The sequence below is a fragment of the Ambystoma mexicanum genome, chromosome 9, assembly GCF_040938575.1.
Source record: "Ambystoma mexicanum isolate Mex_15411 chromosome 9, UKY_AmexF1_1, whole genome shotgun sequence".
Classification (NCBI taxonomy): Eukaryota; Metazoa; Chordata; class Amphibia; order Caudata; family Ambystomatidae; genus Ambystoma; species Ambystoma mexicanum.
The window spans coordinates 3,025,638-3,045,207 of NC_090931.1; the positions used below are offsets into that span (position 1 = coordinate 3,025,638).

At 43.8% G+C, this 19,570-nt stretch overlaps 1 protein-coding gene across 2 annotated transcripts in view; it reads left to right on the forward strand.

The window, feature by feature from the left end:
* LOC138487598 (transient receptor potential cation channel subfamily V member 6-like) overlaps positions 1–19,570 on the forward strand; it is a 623,206-nt gene that overhangs the window by 95,319 nt on the left and 508,317 nt on the right. The window lies entirely within an intron of this gene.

Consider the following 19,570-nt stretch of genomic DNA (forward strand, 5'->3'; position numbering starts at 1 on the left):
GCTGAATAATGAGATGGTATTCGTGCACTGACAAGTATTTGAAATCTCCGTTTGCTATGTGTTTCATTACGGCTGTGTATCTTTGTCCGTCTTCTTGGTCGATTCTCGAAGAACCGTCAATGAAAACGATCTCACCACCCGCCAGGGCATTTTCCTACACCCTTGGGATTTCATCATAGAATTCTTCATAGTTTGTGCAATCATGTATTGACTCTCCCTCAGTGGCTGGCTCAGCTATGAACGTAGCTGGGTTTACAGTTTTACATCAAACTATTTTGATTGATGGGTTAGATATAATCACTTCATAGGCAGAAGCCCTCTGTGATGTCAATGTGCCTTTTGGTTTCTCCAAGATGGCGAATAATGAGTGCTCGGCGTATAACGTCATGGAGCATCCCATTACAATGGTTGTCGCCTTCTCTATGGCGAACGCTGCGGCAGCTAAGCTTTGTTCGCATGGGAACTGGCCTCTCATCACTGGGTCCAGATTTCCACTATAATATGCAAGGAGCTTGTACCCCAAAGAGGTTTTCTGAGTGAGCACTGCCGTCATAACTCTTCCATCTGTGTGCGAGAACAGGTAGAATTCCTCTGCATAATTAGGAATCCCGAGAACTGGAGCGGTGCAAATCGGTCTCTTGAGTTTTGCGAACCCTTTTTCCATAGCCTCAGTCCATTAGATCTGTTCCTTTGTTGCTTGGGCCTTCTTTAGGGCCTGGAGTAAAGGCTTGGGTTATGAGCTGTAGTCGAAGACCCATGCTCTTACATAATTGCACAGGCCTAAGAAGCTCTGCATTTGTTTTATCGTGAGTGGTTTAGCCGTGTTCATGATAGCTTCAGCCCTTTCTGGGGTCACCTTTTTCCCTTCATGCGAAATTAACTGGCCTATGTACAGCACCTCCTGTTGACAGTATTGTAGCTTTTCCTTGTCAACCTTATATCCTTTCTCAGCCAGTATAGTCAGTAACTGAATAGAATCGCGTCTGCATTGCTCTTCAGTGGTGCTGCAGATCAGAATGTCATCCAAATACTGCAAAACAACACTGTTTACTGCAATATTGCTTAGGTCCATTTGCAGGACTCTGTTAAAATGGACGGGGACTCACAATATCCCTGTGGCAATCTCGTGCTCTTCAGACGCATTTGTCGAATGTAAATGACGTCAGATCTTGCGAGTCACGGTGTAACGGGATTGAGAAAAAAGCATTTTTCAAATCAATCCCCATGAAGTATTTCGCCTCGATCGGTATGTTACACAAGATCGTAGATGGATTAGGGACTATAGGGAACTCGGCTTCAACAATATCGTTTAATGCTCTTAAATCTTGGATTAAACGGCAAGATCCTCCCTTTGATTACTTGACTGGTTAAATCACCGTATTACAGGGTGATTCTGATGTCACTAGGATGCTCCGATCCATCATGGCAGAAATTGTCTTCGCGATCCCTTCATCCGCTTCTCTGGACATGGGATATTGTCGCGCTCTTGGTAGAATTGCTCCTGGTTTTAGTTTAATTTTCACTTCCCCTGCCCCTTTCAGAAAGCCTACATCATAGAGCGCTGTAGTCCATACGGAGACAGGCACCTGGGCCATATCGTCATCAAAGTATGAGGGACGGATCAATGCTAACATCATTCTCTGTGGGACTTCTCGTTTGATCATTTTGACCCAGAATATGAGAATTACTTCCACCCTCGTCTCTTCTAAGTCAGGGTGTTCTTCGAACAGATCGTCATCTGTGACGTCAGTCACTCAATACCCTTCTTCAATGGCGATAATTGTACACCATTGTCTGCCTTCGTCGTCGAACCCTTCGACCATTGCTACCTTCCCCCGTACTGCTGCAATATGTATCGTTAAGGGAAATACTTGTCCTCCTTCTTCAAGCATGGGTATTCATGGTCTGAATAGAAACTCGTCAGGGGTTCTCATGGTCCTTTCTGCAAGACCCGGCAACCCCGCCATAAGTACACGTATGCTATATGCGACGACTTCTGGTTCTAACGGTATAGCTCTCATGGCTATACGTCCGGAGTATGCTCTAATCATTTCGCACACATTTGAATAATGCATTTCTGGAGTGGAGCATACTATGCCCTTCTCCGTGACTGATATAGTCATATTCAACTTTATCATTAAGTCTCGACCCAAAATGTTTACTGGGGTCTGACGTGACTATATAAAGGTACATTCATCTCACAATATCCTACAGAGACTGGGAGATTGTCCGTAAAGCGAACTCTGCTGTGAGCTCCTGTAAAACTCGGAGTATCTGTGGCCTGGCCAGACAGGGAAAACTTGCCTTCTCGTATGCACGAGCGTGTTGCACCCGTGTCAACTAAGAAGGAATATTCTTTCCCCCCTATGACAACATTTACCCTTGGTTCCCTGTTAGGGTCTGGTGTCACTGATAAGATAGAACACTCCATCCAGGGTTCTCAGCGAACTGTCCTATTTCATGTTTAAGTTCAGTTTACTGTATGCTTGTGTATTTTCTCCATTCCCAGGGTTGCCTCCCCTTCTGGAGTTTGTGCCCTGAGACATTTGCGGTAGTGCCTGTTGGGATTGCCCGTGCGGCGGGTTCCCCATGTTCGATGGTTGGATCCCTTGTTGCTGCAGTACTGTGTGATTCGGTGCACTGCCCTTTTGTGGGATGGCAGGTGGTCCCATTCCTTGTCCATTTTGCCACATGTCTTGGCTTCTGCATGCACGTGCCACATGCCCTGACATACCACACAGCCAACAAACTGGCGGTGGTCGGGCTATCTGTCCATATGACATATCTGGATTGCCCATCTGGACGTTTTTAAACCCTCCTTCAATATTCTGGAAACCTCCCTGATTACTCTGCCATCCTCTTCCTCTGAATCCCCTTCCCCTCGGGTAAAATCCCGGGTTACCCTGGTTATTCTGCGATGGGTTAGTCGCCTGTTGTACGTTCGATTCAGCTGGGCTGGTCAGCACAGCTCCTTCGAGAGCATACTTTGAGAGTTTCTTCTGTACCAGCTTCGCTTCCTCAGCCTTACGAGTTGCCTCCTTTTTTCGATTCTTTTCTTGCAACAATCTACAGTAATGTGCAATAGTCAACTGTATTTCGGCCCATGGTTTAGCTTCTACTCCTACCAATTTCTTGAGCTGTTTTTGCAACGGTTCTGGTAACCCATGGCATAATATATGGTAGAATACAGGGATGGATTTCATCCAAGATTCATGCATTTCGAGCACCCACGCGTCCTGAAAATTCTGGATATAAATCAACAGATCTTCTGACTCTTTCATTTTTCGAGTCATTATAGCTCCCATATCCGAAGTGTCTGGGTACAGCACCCGTAGCGCTTTCCACACTGCTGCTCTACAGTTATTAAATGGTGCTCCGTCGTGGGTAGTGTTAATTATGGTTATCCCAGGGTACCCTGCTCTTTTCCATACATTGTCTGCTCTCTCACCAAGTATAGCGATTAGTAGGCCCTTAATGTCCCCTATAGCTAAGGTGACACCCCCTGTCATTTTCTCTAACTCTTGTATCCACTTCCCGGCTCCTGATGTCAACATTGGAAGCTTGTTTTTAAGGTTTTCTCTGTCCATGTGTGGCCATGGAATATATTGTGGTTTTAGCCCCCCCTTTTCCAGTAGCGGGAATTGGAATGTGCAGTCCTCCTTCTCTTTCCCCATAGCTCTCCTGTCTATTGCTGGAGTAGCATTCCCGCATCGCCGTCTACCTGGCAGTGTCCTCAATCTTTCTAAATAGGCAGGTGCTAACACCCCCCTCTGACCGTGGGGTGTTCCTTCATGTCGGCCAGGCTGCGCGGCAGACTCTGATGCCCTAGATGCAGACTCACTGGCATCTGACCATCGTACCCCTTTGTCCCTTGGGAGCCGCTTCTCGCGCCGTCTCCCTTCTTCATTTATGTCATCCTCCGTTTCCCCTCCGGAGTCGGACATTGATTGTTCCGAATTCCGAATAACTCCTTGCATCATCATTGTTCTTACTAATTTCTAGCATGTCCAGGGACAGTCTCCCGCTCCTACTAGTTCTGATGACCTCCTCTGTATCATATAACTGAGTGCTCTCCAAGTGCTCGTCTTCCCTTTCCCTGTGGGATGTTGGCTCCAACCCCATTTCATCATATATTTTATCGATCGTTTCTCCGATGCTTCTGTTGTCGAAGTCGTCTTCAATATTTGCCCCACTCGTGCCCGGTACTGAGTCATACGCAGGAAAGAATTCTTTGATATTTTCCCATTCTACAACAGGATTGAGTTTTTCAACTTCCCGTTCCAAATATTCAAGATCGAGTGCCCTCTATCTACGCTTACGTTCTATATCATCGTCAACTTCCTTACATCTCCTCGCGTCTTCCCTAGTCCTTTCTTCTTCCCTTTTTCTTTCATTCCTACATTCATTTACCCTTCTAACTTCCTCATCCTTTTGCCTCTTTTCACGTACTCTTTGCTCTTCTTTCAAACTTTGCTGATTCTGTCTGTACTGGTCATAGGCTGCCTTCTGTTTGCAAACTAGCTGTTTTTCTTGCTCTTCGTGATATAGCTGTTCTCGCCTCAGCCTATCTTTCCTTTTTATCCTTTCGTCCCTTATTTCCTTCTCCTTTTCTCTCTCCCTTCTTTGCGTCTCATGAGACTTCTCTCTTGGTCTCACATCATCACTTCCCTTACCATCAAGTTTCAACAATATCTGCCCTCCCATCCATTCGTCTATCTCATCAGTTCTGTCTTCACTTCCTTTCCACTTTTTCGATTCTCTTTATCAAGAGGTGCACCAATCTGTGCCTGGGCCTTTCTTTTATCATCGCGTCTCTCCTTGTCCCTCGGGACTGCGGAGGTAAGATTAATTTCCTGATCCTTCCCCTTGATTTCGTCACTACTGTACGTAGGTGACTCATATGGGGGGTTGCTATACCCTGTTGCTGCCTTAAGCTCTCTTAACGGGTAGAGTCCCTCTGACTTACTTCTCTCGATCCCTGGCTCAGGCAGGGCTGGTGGCGCGGTAGGCATCTCACCCCCCTCCGTGCATACGTTTAATATCCAGTCTGTGGGAGGCTCTTCCTCCTTTGGCTGTTCAAACATTTTCCAAAGTTCTAGAACAGCAAGGCGTTTTTCTAGTTTCTTGCCGGTATATGTGGCATGCAAATAAGTCATCATATGTTGTAAGATGGCTTTCGATAAGGACCCATTCTGTGGCCACGGCATAAACATCTTGTGGGCGGTACCCTTAACCTTAACCCACTCAGCACTATATTTCTTACGTTTGGGTGCATGTTTAGGCAATTACTTACATAAGTGGGCGAGTGGTGTAATATCCTCCATGCTTGAAATGTTTTCAACAATATTTTCATGTACTTTCAATACTCCCAACAATATGAGCGAGCACCAAATACCTCAAGCTCCAATCCAATCTTTTCCCTCCAAAATTTAATATCATCAATTTATTCAAGAACATCAATCCATTGGCGATTCCCTCTTAGTTACAGAATCACGTAAAACCCAAACTTAATTTCAACCAATCAACGATACAGTTCTTTGCATTTGACATATAACAGAACACACACGACAGACACTTGACAGACTAGATGGACACCAGCTGGACACACACATCCCTGCCTTCTAATCAATACCCTGACATGGAGTTTAAACTAGCCCCTTTTGTGACGTATTTAATCGTCACAATAGCCTAATCGTCCCCTATTTTATGGACTCTGAGTTCACGTTTCTTCTGACCGCTATATTAAAGCGCGGGAACAAGACAAATCCTCTTACTTTTTTATCTCAGGTGTCCTTCCTGGTATCCTCAGTTTTCTCTCAGGTGTCTTCCCGGTAACCTCTTTTTTCTCTCGGGTGCCCTCCCGGTAACCACTGTTTTTTTCTCGGGAATCTATCCCAGTAACCACTGTTTTTCTCTCGGGTATCTATCCCGGTAATCACTGTTTTTCTCTATTATACTCGAGTCATTATCCCCTTATATATATATACAATGTTCCCTACTTCTGATTATTTCATTTTCTGCCACCCTCCGTTACCTTTTCCCTTACTTGTTCTAATGTCTACAAAACTTTTGCCAAAATATTGACTTTATTGGTTAACTCACTGCTCGCATGGTTCCTCTCTGGATATTCGGGATCACCGCCCTTCCTTTACCGCCTTGCCCAGTTGTTTTGCCCGATCAGCTGCCTATAGGAATGAGAAGAGTGATGCTTTGAAAGGCAGGTTTCTTCCGACCTACTGCAGTTTTTCTTTTATGTACTTATAATATCATTGTCCATGGGAAGCTTCTCAGTCTACTGAGCAGAATAGCGAAGTACTCGTGATATTGCCGAAGGCCTAGAGTTACTTTGTGTCGACAGTCAATAGGTGTCTTAGTATTAATTAATCAATAGTTGATGGTCAAAACCATCCTCGTCACTAACAAGTGTACTGGAGGGCGGAGCGACCTCTGAACGGGCCCATTGAGATTCAGAGCTCGCCCTCAGGCACCTTAAAATGAGATAGCTGCACCTTGAGGAGGATGGGGTGCAGGATCTCTTACTCCGATACATTTCAATAAGGACAACTCAATGGTTTGGCAAAGGGAAGTCTGTTTAATGACAAGTACAAAAACGGGGAAACAAATGGAAATCAGCAGTGTTGCGATCGCCTGTCTTGCTTCAACTTCCCAACTCTTCATTCAAACAGCAATAGTTATACCCAAAAATCGTCATCATTGACGTGCAACACTCATAAGTTTATCATATAATTCTATTGGCTGGAAAAGGTTACTTAAGTATAGGTGCTATATCTGTATATAGTAACAAAGCCTAAGGATTGGATAATTCTTATCGGGTGGGCGTCTACGCCCATCCCTCTACATCACTCGTGATAGACGTCACTACAATTACGACGTCTCATTGGTTCTACTAACTATAGGACCCTAGATTACTTGGTCCATTGTGATTGGGTCAGTTACACCCCCAAGTATAAATCTCCACTTTAATTAGCAGCATGCAGAATGTTCACCCAGATGCGGCATGCCCCAAGATTCACCCTGCCTCCCTTCCATCAATCAGTACTTTAGGGCTATGTGTTAATTAGTTGGCTGAGGATGGCCTCGAAACTGTAGCTTCTTACCAGGAAAAGGTATGGCATCCTTGGGTTCTGGGTGACATCAGACGTTGGTACCTCTTCGCCCTTGGTTGGTCACATGTCTGTCCACTGTGAATCTGCTTCATTCTCCTTCTTTCCGTGTATTTGTTTCTTCCATAGCCTTGCCACCTGCATGAGGCCTCCTTATCTCGACCTTCACTGGGTGGCTGCTATGCTCTGAAGTTTCTGTTCTCCGAGGCTGCCTTTCTCCTCCCTTCCTTAGGTTGACCTTGAATTCCCAGGCATTGAGCTGCTTCTTACTGAGTTTCGATTCTGCTCCTTCCTTTGGCTTTGGATGGAATATGAATCTGGGCCTTGTTAGCCCTTTGCTGCCTGGGCTTAATTCTGCTTTTACAAAATGGAGTCGCACTTGTATACTGTGCTTCATTGAGGTAGATATATAATTGGCGCATGCCGCTCTATTCTTCTACTAAGCATTGCAAGCAGTTCCGTTTTCTTAGCTTTGTGCGTTCCAAGCCTATATACAAGCGTTAGCTGGTTGAAGACTTTCATCTTGCTTCACCACTACGTTTCCTTAAGTCTCTTTATGTATCAGCATCGTTTCTTCTTATATGTCCTTTACATCGTTATTCTTTGTATTTCGCCCTTGTTTCGTTCGTTGTTTATGTTCATCTGTACGTCTATCTGGTCTCTTAAGTCGTCATCATTTACCCTCCATTAGGGCTCTTTGGGTCTCCTCAGGGACGGCCTGTAAGTAGTCTTCATTTTGTGTGAGCTGCTGGTACAGTTGTCTCAGTGGGTACCGAGCTGCCCATGGCTGTCTGGTTATAGGCACTTTCGATGGGTATTGCATTTCTGATGTGCATTGGGCAGAGGCCTAGAATTTTTCTCTGTTGGTTCATTTGTTCCTCATGTCACTTATCTCGGCGAGTATGTCCCTGGTACCTTGAAATGGGGGGCTGGGGTGCAGGCCATGTCTGTGACCTCCTCTACAGAGTTTCCAATGTGGTTTTCTTTTTTTCATGTACAAATACATCAGAGAGAGTGGTGATAAAATGGAAATATGAAATCTGAAGACAGTTATGCAAGTGGGCATTAAAAGAAAAGTTTGTAAGCACACAGCATTGTAAGGTCCACTTGATGTTAGGAGATGGGACAAATGACAGTATGATTATTTAGTACTGGGTGAGGTGACAAGCCTTGTTGGTAGTTGGCGCTGGCAGTTCGTGGTTGTCCACTTTCTGTGCGGTTTGTATTGGTACAAGTTATACGCGAGTGGAGAATGTAGACACATCAGTCAAAGGTTGTTTCTGTACATGCTTTTTAATGTACTCAATAACACATGACAACTTCTGGCAATATTTGCCATAAGGGTGAAACAAAGAGCCGACGCGCGTTTCGACCGTAGTCTTTATCAAGGCCGACACAAGTTAGGTGACATGGATGCCAAATGAAAGATATTGGGTCCGAGGGCTAGATAGCTTATCTCAGAGAATTGCTCTGTAGCTCCGTCCGACGTGGTCAATATTATTTATTTAATAGGTTATGCAAGGTAAGTGGCAGGTACCATGTTCAAAATGCATGCAATCTGTATATTTTCTATTCTTTGGTAAGATAGATGCAGTTTTCTTTTTCTGTGTGCATTGTAGGAATGTTATAGCAGGTGTGTTAGTGGGGGAAGTGGTCGTAAAAATGGCAGAAGGACTCTTCGAAACCTTCCTCTGCACACAGAAGTTTACCCAGCTCCTCTGTTATCAGACAGAACCATGCAGGAGTGTGTTGCAGTATCCGTCCAGAATCTTGATGGTGACTCTTTTCATACACCAAGGGTATCATCCTGACAAGCCTGTTGAGGTCCGATCTCCAGGTTTACCACAGCTCTCAGATGCTGCTAGTTCACTCACACTCTACTCACAAGTACTGAAAGGTCCCCCCAACCCAAGCAAAGCTGAAGTCTTAGCCAGGAATCTGAATGCTTGGCATAGTTCCTTGCCTGTCCCCCCAGCTGCACACTCAACCCAAACACCCCCCGCCTCCAAAACTGCACCCAATACCAACCTGATGCACGCCAAGGTGACCCAATCCAGACTTTCCAATTCACCTGAATTATATCCAACGGACTTCCCAAATTACATAATCTCACCTGCTGACCTGAATTCATCTTCGGCTGCATCCTTTGCGAACCCAATGCCACTTCCATCATTTTGTTTCCCGTCAATAGTAAAACCGGCAGTTTACTCCGCCCTCACTGCCATTAATACGACTATCTTTACACTAACTAAGCTATTGGAACTTCTTGACCAAAGAGCTTCAACTCAAGCCAGGATGTTAAAACCTCTGACTAATAAATGACACTGGCTTGTCTGGCACCTGCCAAACATGCTGAAAGGCTCACGTGGTAACGAAGAACCTGAACTCACAAGTCATGACCCGGTCGCTGCCACACCTATGGAGATGCCACTGACTAAGAGGGATCAAGTCTCCCCTGCTAACCTCACCCAGGCAACAATTCTGATCTTGTCAAACACCTCATCCCTTCATGGGATGGAGCTACCCTTGTGCAATGTTTTCTGTCGTGCCTCTCAAAATAAGAGAAGAAAAAGAAAATGAAACACGAAAAGTACTTCCCAAATTGGCCTTAATCACAATTTAATTTCAGACCAAAAGAAAAAAGAAAAAATCAAAAAAACATACCCCTACCAATAAAAAAACAAAAGCATTAAGTCCAAGACAAAAGCTTTCATGGCAAATATCTTGACAAGTGGGTCCCCATCTGAGAGCAACTCTCTTACTCATCACGAAAGGGATACTGATATCCCTGTGGAAAAACCTCACTCTCCGAGTTTGTGTGTGTCATGGTCCAAAGGTAAGAAAGCTGCAAAATCCTCTATGTCTAATGCTCAGACTTTTGATGGTTGTACTACTGATGTAAACACCGAAATGAAGACCATCCTCATTGATGAACTTATGAACTTGTCAGTTTACTCTAGTAACAATGTGTCAATCTCTGGAACTATCATTCATAGTTTGCATGAGGTCAACTCAGCCCCCTCTAACCAAAGACCTACGTTCTGCGTCAACTTGAGTTTTTGATCCAAAGTTCTAAATGTTGTTGGATCAATATTTAACGATATACTTGACCGAGCTCCCCTTGAGAAGGGTTCCCCTCCTGGGAATGAGGCCACCACCACGGGTAGTGGTCTGGTGTCCAGCATCAATGCTAATTCCAATCCTTCCACTTCTAATATACTTCCCATTACAGTACCTAACAGAAATGAACTCCTTTCACTTATCCCCACCTCATGGGTTCCAACGGAAGGACCACATAATGCTAAGCCAAATCATTGTAACAACCATGCCCATGAATCTGGGAGCCTACAAGATGAAATGATGCAAATCACAATGGTAGACAGACTACACTCTTATCCATTTCCTAACCAGTCAACATTTCTCACAGTATTCCATGCAATAGTGCTGTTAAAACATATCAATTCCGCTAACATTCAGGCTGTAAGATAGCCTATACCTGCTCATCAGGATATTGTTGAAATAGTCATACACTCGCTAATTGTAAAAAACCTTGTCTGGCGAGAAAGACACCTGCTACATCTGAAAGGCCTGCTCCTCGAAGCCGTTGCACCCCCCGCCCTCATCAAACCTACCCCTAACATCTAAATCAGCCCAATGTACTTTGGACACTAACTCTGGAAATAATCCATCTATGGATTCACATATCTGCTGCAACTGCAAAACGGACTCTTTCAAACCCGTGCAGATCCCTGAATCCAAATGGGCTTGGGTGACTCAAGCCAGAGACAAGGGTCTTACTTTACAGTAGCATAACTGTTCTACTGTCTTTCATGTTTGCTCTCTCGCCTCATGGAACACAAGAGGGTTTTTTCATCTATTAACAACAAAACCCACATCAGGTTGTTTCAATCTTGGTTTCTAAAGCCACGAGAGGACGACCGGCTGCTGGATTATTAATGTCAGGGATGGCACTCTATTAAGAGTGGCACAGGACACCCAGGAAGGGTTTGGGTGGTTGTGCCAAAGTAAAATGGACAGATAAGTACACACACAGCTGAAAGGAAAGAGAACGAAGAGTAGGCAAGAGTAGCAAGGAAAAAGGTACAGAATGAATTCCCTCTTGGGGTGTATGCAGATATAGGAAAAGAGTATTCCACGAACCTTAGGAAAACTCTAGCCTTCTGCACAGTTTGCTATAACAGAGGCCCACGCTGTTTGCTCATAGCTTGGAACAACAGCTAAGGGTGTCTGTAACGCAGAAACGAAACAAGGGAAGGGGCTGAGGTTGCCTGACGGAAACAAACAGACAAGCTCTGTACAAGGGGTTAACAAACAGTACAAGAGAAGACACTAACAGATAAATCCAGGGAAAAGGAAGTTGAATAGCAAACTAGCAGAAGGAAATGAAGGGAAAGCCGTATAACAAGATTGGATAGGGAGAAAGAACTGAGGGTTGAAAACAAGGAAGAAAGCAAGGGAGCAGCAGTCAGGAAACAGAGGAACTGTAATAACTGAAAGTAAATAATGAAGGTAAACTGATGTGGATAGCAGAGGACGGTAGGGTACAAGGTGGAAAGCTCAGAAAAGCAAGGAAGCAATGGGCAAGTCCAAAAGGAGCAGGGCTGTAAGGAAGGAAGCCCCGAGGGATAGGGCTTAGGGCAGCGGAGTGAAGCAGGCTACACGGCAAGGAGCCCAGAAGGGCCGGGCAGCAAGGAGTGAGCCCAGAGGAGTAGGGCCGCTGACTGTAGAAGGGTGCAGGAGGACTGTAGAAGGTTGCTAGACTGGAAACCCAGCGGACGAAGACTATAGGTTGAAGGCAGTGGAGCGTGATCTGCTGTAAGGCAGAAGCCTGGGAGGCAATGGCGGAAGGTAGCAGCGGAGCGTGATCGGCTGCAAGGCAGGAGCCTGGAAGAGCAGGGCTGAGGCTGGGAGCCCAAAAGGCTAGGGCTGTAGGCAGCAGGGTGTAGCAGGCTGCAAGGCAGGACGCCCAGAGGAGCAGGGCTGAGGCAGGGAGCCCAAAAGGCTAGGGCTGTAGGCAGCAGGGTGTAGCAGACTGCAAGGCAGGACGCCCAGAGGAGCAGGGCTGAGGCAGGGAGCCCAAAAGGCTAGGGCTGTAGGCAGCAGGGTGTAGCAGACTGCAAAGCAGGACGCCCAGAGGAGCAGGGCTGAGGCGGGAGCCCAAAAGGCCCAGGGCGGAAGGTAGAAGGCAGCAGAGCGGGATCGGCTGCAAGGCTGGAGCCCGCCAGGGCACTGGAACAAAAGCAGGTGTAAGCAGGAAACAGCATACAAAGTTTGTAGCTCGAAGCAAAAAGGTGCCAGAAGGACTCTCAATGCAAGAGACTGAGCTCCTGCAGGCAGCAGCTTTTATACCGCCCAGCACAGCACAGAGGCAGGCTAATTGGTTGCACCTGGCTCAGCACACCTGCAGACAATCGGCCACCTCCCTCTCTGTTCCTGAGCTGGTGGAAGCAGAGCAAATCCCTAGGGATTCTGGGGATTGTAGTTCTGATGAAGAAAAATAGGAATAGCCAGGAATAGATGGTTATAGCTAAGTGCATTGTGGTAAGTGTAGTTTTTTGGGAAAAATAAAAAAGCACCAAAGTCTCGCAAATGGGAAATAAGGTCCATAAAGTGAATAGCGGTTGATCCAAGAGTTTTCTGTAGATAAATGAATAACAATTTGTCCATATTGATCGCCAATGTATGCGCCCATGGCGCAGGCATGACAGTATGCCCCTCTCCAGGCCCCTCTCCAGGCTCCCTGAAGGCCGACCAACAAGAAGAATGTCTGTCACACCGTGAAAGAGTCTTATTCCAAAAAGGCACATCATGAAGCACCAAAAACTGTTTCAGGTTGTAAGGTGGGAGTCTTGAAAGGTGGAGACGGTATCAATGTGCTGAACCTTTGCGATAGAAATCAGAAAAAACAAAGTCTTTGGAGCACAAAACCCAACAGAGTGTTCATGAATAGAGGAACTGTGAATGTCTGTTGCAGGTTCCATGGCAAAGCTTGCTTTGAAAGGCAACAGTAAGGTGGTGAAAGGTGGAGCCAGAGGTACAGCAGAGTTGGTTGCTTTAGGAAGGTTTTCCAAGGCATCAGACGCAGCAATGGCAGAGTCAAGATTAGCCGCAGAAACGTCAGGAGTCACAGTGGCGGGTTCTCCATGATTTGTAGGAGTTTCAGAAGCCACCGCAGCAGAGAGATCATGAATGGCTGTGGATAGTTCCGATGCTGTAGCAACTGGGAGAGTGGGTGCCATAGAAGAACCAGCGGACAGTGACGCACCTGAGACTGATAGAGTAGAGTCTGGTAGTCTTAGTGCTGCAGAGGCGCCAGCAAGAACAACCGGAGCTGTAGTCCCAAAAGAAAAGTTGTTATCTGACTTAGCAACAGGTTCTGTCCTTGCAGGCAGAGAGGAAGGGGGTGCTTCTGCTGCGAAAAGAGTGATGTGAGATGCTGCAACAGTAGCAGATTTAGAAGTATTAGCAGGAGGAGCAGCAGAGATTGGGCTAGCAGATACAGTAACAGGTAGTAAGACAGATGTGGGGTCATGATTGGGTAGGCGTTCTGAAGGCTGATCTTCAAAGTCTGGTGTGCTCAAATTACTTGGTGGGTCTGGGGTATTGACTGATGGAAAGGCTGGATTCCAGGCAGGTAATGGGTATTGTTCAGGATTGGAAACATGGTCTAGAGTACCAGAACCTGAGTTGCTGTGGTTGGAAAGTAAAAGAGCTGTGTCAGACTTTAGAAGGGATGCATATGCTAAATTTAGGTCTTCCATCTGCTTGGTATAAATCTGTATCCTTTTCTGCGTGGCCATTCCAGGCCTTACCATGTCGATCTCTAAAGACAGTATTTCGGGTGTAAGACATTGTGTCAAAAGGTCTGGAATTTTTACTATGTAAATAAACAAAGTCATCATAGAGATCTTCGGTCTTTCTTGTAAGGCATAGGAGTTGTTCTTGTAGCAGGTATGTATCATTAGCCTGATCTAAAGCTTCAGAATCTGGTGTGGCAGAAAATTCGGTTGTAGCAATGGGAAGACTGACGTTAAGGTTATTGTGGTTGGTAGATACTGGGGAAGTATTAAGACCACAGATGGTCAGTATTGGTCTTTTGTACCCAGGACTAGGTGAACTAACCTCAGGATACATAATGCTGTGTCCTGTCAAATGAGGGTTTCCAGTAGACTGGGGAGCTTGCCAAGCAGATCTTGAACATATCCCTCTAGCAACAGCGTACTCTGGTTTAGAGACCCCCACAATGAGTGCAATATCCTTGGCTGTAACAGTGTTAGAAAAAATATCAGACGCAGGAGTGTCTTTCACTGTTTGGGCTAACAAGATCTGTAAGAATTCATTATCTTGCTGTAGCTATTCAACCGATAAGGACTGCGGATCATTGTCGCAAATGTCATAATAGTTATACATGGAAGAAGGGTCAGCATGCCAGTGAGTGTAGTACCGTGCTTGTAAATCTTTGTTTACTAAGGCGAGGCTGTTCTTTAGACTAAGGTTCTTGTTTGCTGTCTTTAGGGAAACTATAGATTTTTGCAAAGGTTTCTTAACCCGAAAGGAAAGCATCCTTGGTCTGTGTGTGCCTTTCCTGCCTATTGAACAAGACATTTTTGGCTCTTGCATTCTGTCAGGGATGGCACTCTATTAAGAGTGTCACAGGACACCCAGGAAGGGTTTGGGTGGTTGTGCCAAAGTAAAGTGGACAGATAAGTACACACACAGCTGAAAGGAAAGAGAACGAAGAGTAGGCAAGAGTAGCAAGGAAAAAGGTACAGAATGAATTCCCTCTTGGGGTGTATGCAGATATAGGAAAAGAGTATTCCACGAACCTTAGGAAAACTCTAGCCTTCTGCACAGTTTGCTATAACAGAGGCCCACGCTGTTTGCTCATAGCTTGGAACAACAGCTAAGGGTGTCTGTAACGCAGAAACGAAACAAGGGAAGGGGCTGAGGTTGCCTGACGGAAACAAACAGACAAGCTCTGTACAAGGGGTTAACAAACAGTACAAGAGAAGACACTAACAGATAAATCCAGGGAAAAGGAAGTTGAATAGCAAACTAGCAGAAGGAAATGAAGGGAAAGCCGTATAACAAGATTGGATAGGGAGAAAGAACTGAGGGTTGAAAACAAGGAAGAAAGCAAGGGAGCAGCAGTCAGGAAACAGAGGAACTGTAATAACTGAAAGTAAATAATGAAGGTAAACTGATGTGGATAGCAGAGGACGGTAGGGTACAAGGTGGAAAGCTCAGAAAAGCAAGGAAGCAATGGGCAAGTCCAAAAGGAGCAGGGCTGTAAGGAAGGAAGCCCCGAGGGATAGGGCTTAGGGCAGCGGAGTGAAGCAGGCTACACGGCAAGGAGCCCAGAAGGGCCGGGCAGCAAGGAGTGAGCCCAGAGGAGTAGGGCCGCTGACTGTAGAAGGGTGCATGACAATTAATAGCAGCAAGAAATGATTCCAAATTAACTCTTGAACCATGGTTGTCACCAGATTCTGGCATCCAAGCAGTCAAAATTCATATCTCTAAGAGAAATCATCCCTTTTACCCAACCACTGCATTACTAAATATTTATTGTAATCCGACTTCTCCTACTGAAGGCCAATTCATGGACAAGATTGAAACAATATTGGACCAAATTCTACTGGATCCTAATATCATGACTACGATCATCGCTGGTGACCTTAATATGAATTGTTTCTTACCATCAAAAATAGGTACTAACTCGAAGGTGTGTAAGTTGCTCGATCTAATGAAAATAAGACAGTTGTGTATGCTAAATGGTTCCTCTAATAAAGACTCCCCCCCAACTGCAACATGGTCCAGAGGCACCAGCCATTCTATACTAGACTACGTATTTATTTTACATAATGCAAATAAATACGTAGCCTCTTTCCAAGTCACATAGTGATCATAACATATTGGAAACACGATGGTCTCCTCATAGTCGAGGAAATGCCCAATACTATAAATGCTCACTCGAGCTACGCAATTCAAGAAACCGGCTCAAATGGAATCCTAGACTTATAGCTACCCTTCATCGGAAACTTATTGAGAATAGTCAAAACAATGAGGGACCGACACAAGTATTTTATAATGACTATATCCAGATTATTAAACAAACAAATACTGTTTCAACTCAACCGATTTCCTCACAGAAATATCTGTTGAATCCAGTGATACAAAATCTTAAAGGTGAATTGCGACGAGCCCTGAGAGCTCTTGCACTCACATTGTCTAGTGCAACAAAGACTTTACTGAAAACTATATATCAAAACAAATCTTGCAACTGCAAAGACAAACTGATGCTGGGATGATGCTTAAAGCGCTTTTAATCAAATCCTCTGGAGAGAGCTGGCGCGTAATTAACAATATGCGGTTGAACGCACACAGATCCCTACAGATAAATGTAATAGCTGAAACAACTTGGACCAACCACTTTCGAAAGCTTCTTATGAAATCAGGAACTCCATCAAATACTGCAGTAAGTGAGATACCTGACCTAAGTAATTTCAAATTTGATGCTATTGACATACTAATCATAATCAAAAAACAGAGCTCCTCCAGAGCACCTGGACCTGATAATTTAACTAATGCAATTATTAAAGCATATCCCGAGGCTTGGGCGGACCTCCTCGATATAATAGTTAAAAAGATTTTGAGAACAAAAAAAATACCTCCATCCTGGCAAGAAGCTATACTAATACCAATCTATAAAAAAGGCAACAGAGCTAATCCAGATAATTACCGTCCCATTGCGCTTTTAGATACCCTGGGAACATTTTTAGCTAGACTTTTAATACGTGATTTTATAAATTGGTTTATAGAAAAGGAACTGATGGATACCCATCAATCTGGATGTGTTGCTGGAATTGGCACTGCTTTAAATCTTTTAATGCTCTCTAGAATTAAATTTCAAGCAATACAAACGAAACAACCAGTTTTTATTGCCTTAATTGACTTCAAACAGGCGTTTGACTCCGTACCTCGGCACATTCTATGGAATAAATTACTTAATTCAAACTGTCCATCCTACATTAGCTTCCTAATCTACCAGTTTTACTCTCAAACTTCTGTTAAAATAAAACTTACTGCTGACGGCCTGCTATAAAGCTATCAAAACAAATTCAGGACTAAAACAAGGTTTCCCTTTTGTTTCAATACTTTTTAACTTTTTCATTAATGATATTTATTGCGTTTTTAACGCTGTCCGTTCATTTCCCCCTAGACTAGGAAGCTACCAAATATCTCATTTATTGTATGCCGATGATTTGGTACTTCTAGACAGAACGCCTATTGGACTGCAGAGGAAGCTTACAGCTTAACTCTTTATGCTGAAGCTAACAATATTGTGATAAACACAAGTAAATCTAACATTCTTGTATTCCATCATCGTACACGGAAAGCAGGATACAAATGTAACTGGGTTCTAGCTAAGAATTCTCTTGTCCAAATACCTCAAGATAAATAGCTACGAGTAAACACTAACTCCCCCCTCATCAGACCAACCACATACATCCGAACTAAGTGCAAGAATGAGACTGCTAGCATTCAAGGTAAAGCTGTACAGAAGAAATACAGGGGATTTTCGATATTACTAACAAGACTATTCTACTTGCAAAAATGTATCCCCATTATCCGCTATGGCAGCCAAACGAAAATGTTCCCCAAAGCTGTCAGATGGGATGAATCCTACCAGTAATTATAAATACCCCAATAGCTTTAATCCAATTTGAGCTTGGCTTGATATCACTTTCTAACTCTGTGTCTTGGCTAATGCTATCCATGCTATCCAATGCTTAATCTCCACAACTACCTCGAGAAACCTATTCCCAGCCCTTAAAACCTTGCTGGAAAGTCTGTTCTCTGGTCCACTTGAAAATTGGATGCAAGCCTGTAAGCAAGCACTCCAAATGGCGGATATCTCAATAGATTTACTACTTGAGTACCCCGATAAAGCCAAGCTCAAGCTATGGAGACAGGACTGGATTGCTACACGGGACACGTGCACCACATATGTCACATTTAAAAATGGAGCATTTATAATAAAAACCTCTAAATGAAGTCCCTCTCTATCTCAGGACATTCCCTGGCCCCATATATGCTGATTTCTTTTTGCAGCTCCGCCTTAATTTGCTACCAACCAAAGTAAAAATTGCATCATGTTCAAAAGAAGAACAGTCAAGCAAAATCTGTAGATTTTGTAACCAAGATGATAAGGAGGAGACCACCGAGCACCTAGTCACTGAATGCAAAACGCTTGCAGATTCAAGAAAAATACATTTTCACAAAGATTTTGAACAGAGAAATCTCCTATCAAAAGAACAATTGCGGACAGCAGTGTTTAATGCTACCAACACCTCCTTGATTATTGATATGGTTCCGTTTTTTATGGAGCTGAACATCTAATGCCCAACTCTATATACCATTATGCAATGGAACAACATAAATCCATATCCACAGCACTGCCTTATAGTGATAAAAAACAATAATTAATAGTTTGCCGTAAAGCTAGTCTTGTGGATTCTGCATAGCCCACATGTACTGGTTACATGACTCTAATTGCAACGGGTCTGAACACTCTAAATGCCTCTGACTTCACATCTTTTTTTTTATGATCTACCTACAGAGTAGCTGATCAAGTGAAAAAATGGTATACTCTGGTGTGGAGCTTTTAACTTTATTCCATCGAGGTTCCACGTGTTTAATATGATATTCCTTGAAACATGATGATTCTAAGATATAAATGTGATAATTTCTAATAATGACTTTGACCTGAATGCTAAGGCCCAAAAAACTCATGCTTCCAGTTATCTAATGAGTACTCTCTGTGGCACTTTGTAAACAAGACTATTCACAAGTTTAATTATGACATCATCTAGAAAGTAATATTTCTATAACTACAATGATGTTGAGTTTTAACTTTAATTCTGTCTACTGTTGTTAGGATCTGAATGAATCGCTCTATTTTTATTTTTTGTATAAGTTACTCTTGGTATGCAGTGTTTTTATGATCTGAACTTGATACATTTTAAATGCATCGATTGACATTTTGAACTGTATGACTATCTTATGAACTATTAACTGGAGGCACTGAAATTAGGAATTTTAATAATATATCTAAAGTAACCAGCTAGGAAAGCATATCGGTATGAATATAGTTGTTAGGCCAGATGCAAACTTAACCGAATTACTGACGGATTTTATTTTAAAATCTTTTCTCCTTTAAACTGCTAAAATTGAAATAGTATAGATCACTTGGATGAGCCTAGTGTTTCATAATATAAGTAATACAAGACAATGGAAGTTTTAGATATGCAAACTCGACAACAACTGTTTTTATGGATACTTGCCTTAGGTCACAAATCATCTTTTCTTAAACACTGTATAAATAAGCAAAAAGTGTATGTAAAGGAAGAACCTGTCTAAATATG